This window comes from Alosa alosa, chromosome 2 (assembly GCF_017589495.1).
Source record: "Alosa alosa isolate M-15738 ecotype Scorff River chromosome 2, AALO_Geno_1.1, whole genome shotgun sequence".
Lineage (NCBI taxonomy): Eukaryota > Metazoa > Chordata > Actinopteri > Clupeiformes > Clupeidae > Alosa > Alosa alosa.
In genome coordinates, this window is record NC_063190.1 from 24,986,304 (window position 1) to 24,988,803 (window position 2,500).

Sequence of the window (2,500 nt, forward strand, 5' to 3'; positions counted from 1 at the left end):
TTGTGATGCTGAATGTAGGTCAATTATGGAGCGTGATGCACGTCACCAGCACACCACAAAAGCCATGTGTTCATGTGCTTTGCCCATTCTTATTTGGCTGTCAAATACTTATTCAAAAACCACAGAATGTTTGTAAATGGGTGCACCTTACTTTGTTTTTGTTGAAAATTTTTCAGTCTACCCCCCCACCCCCACGCACACACATACACCCGCCCCCACCTTCTTTTGTGTTTAATTAATTTGTCCCTGAGCAACGTTAGGCTAATTGAAATTCAAAAGCGGCCGCTCACACGCAGGGAGCCATGCTGGACTGCTGCACTGCCTGTAGGCCTCACGGAGATGGAATTCTTTCTCGAGTGTTTTTTCTCAGCCACCGAAATGTTGTTTGGCGCCCGTGAGTACGGGCACTATTTCACACAGACACGGCAGCCAGCAGGCCTCCAATGTGGTCCGGTAAACACAAGCCTGTCAAAGAGCACAAGACCATGTAGCCCTGTTAGCTTTGGTTTTGAAGCAGGAAGAGGACCCCACACCACCTCTTACGTTATTTTTAGGGGCCTGAGTGTAAGCGGCTCTGTGGCTGGGAGCCGGTGTAACAGGCCAGCGATGGTCAGCAAAGAGACGTATTTCTCTGGTCAGTTCAGTCGCAGTGGGAAGGTGACGTCAGAGCCCCCCGGGGTGTGTGTGTGGCGTTTGGTCCTCTGAGAGACGGGGGTTAAGTGCACTAAATCACATCTTCATCTGGCCCTCGGCTTGCGTACTGGCATTGTTTGGAGGGGAAGCAGGTAATGGAAAAGGAGCCTTCACAGGCTTTTCAGTGAAAAAAGTGTCAAGTCCGTCCAACTAAAGGAAGTGTTCCATAAGAATACTTTCATAACAAGGCATCAAGTACTTTATGACACATTGTTCATAGGAATTTCAGTTATTGACTACACATTACACACACATAGTGTACACACACACACACACACACACACACATACACAATTAACTGTACGATATTGTGCTTCTCTCCTCATCATGTCTGAACTCTTTTCTCTGACCAGTTCATAGTACCCAGTCTGTTTGGCAGAACAGTACTTTCTCTCGATTTTCTTGCCATTTGATCTTTTTTTCTGTCCACTCACAAGGATGTCTACACCCAAAATGTCTACAGAGGTCAGTAGTACTCAGTACCTTGTGCTACAGCGTTTTGAGAGGTGTGATGGCCTGTAGTCTGGATGAGAGTTGAGCTGGAGGTTAAAGTGGTAAAGTGGAAGCCTTCAGGGCCTCAGAGATACTGGGGGTCAGAGTTCAGAGGTCAGCCAGAGAGTGGGTCACATCTGACCATGAAAATGACCTTTCTCTCCACACCTGTATGCCACATTCTGTGGGAATTCTCTCTCTCTCTCTCTCTGTGTGTGTTTGTAGGTATGTGTGATGAAAGAAGTTTGTAACACATTCATTTGGTTCGTCGTCACAGTTACCTCAGGTCTCATCTGACCTTGCCGGCTCCGGAAATCAAATGCCTGAGCTGCTTGTTTTCATAATCCAGCAAATTGCTTTACTGTGTGACCTGAACATGATCCGATTGGAAACAAGTACGGAAAACAAGGTGGTCAGCAAATTTCACAGGAAATTGCGCTTGAGGTTCAATGGGCTTATAGGTATCCAAATCAATATGTTGACCTTGGCGTGCAGAAAGAAGGAAAATGACCAAGTTAGCTCAACATCAGAATGCGCTGACATGGATGTTTCCCAGTGACTGCTATAAAGTTGGTGAGGTAATGCAATCATGTGATACAGTCTTGTGTCTTAGGGAGCATCTGAGGCCGCTTGGTGGGCTAAACGAACATGGTGCATGCAGAAAGCAGACATCTCCATACTACAAATCCAAAGGTCAACAGTGAGGAAGTTCTTCCTAGGTCAAGAGCTCTGTCCTGGGTCATGGGTTGTGATAGTGTGTGTGGATGTGTGTAGAATGTATGTGTCAATGTATGTCCATGTCGTCCGTGTGTCAGTACTGCGTATGCTTATGTGTATGTCGGTGATTATGTCTGTTCACACATCAGTAATTGTGTGTGTGTGTGTGTGTGTGTGTGTGTGTGTGTGTGTGTGAACGTGGCCCTCGTTTTTATTCAGTCTGTTTATCAGTATATACAACCATGCAGTAGTCCCCCATGAGATAAACCTGCTGACTGACCAGAAGTGCAAACTCAAGAGTATTTCAAACAAGTGTCCCAAGGCCTGCTTTCCTCACAGCAGGCTTCTTTTAAGAGGCAAAGTTCAGAAGGGTTAATGTTGTTACATTTTACTGGGTGCAATTTAAGGACCTGCTGTGATGGAGAATGGGCTCCCGTAAACTACTGGTGCTAAGTGCCCTCTCTTAAAGACCCAGATGAATGATTAAACACACTCACTGGTGTGTGAGATAGACCCCGTAACAGTGTCTCTCTCTCTCTCTCTCTCTCTCTCTCTCTCTCTCTCTCTCTCTCTCTGTGTGTGTGTGTGTGTGCATGCG

General features: G+C 46.2%; 1 protein-coding gene across 3 annotated transcripts in view; it reads left to right on the top strand.

Moving 5' to 3' along the window:
• Positions 1-2,500, top strand: part of LOC125284601 (rho GTPase-activating protein 26-like) — a 60,897-nt gene that overhangs the window by 4,775 nt on the left and 53,622 nt on the right. The window lies entirely within an intron of this gene.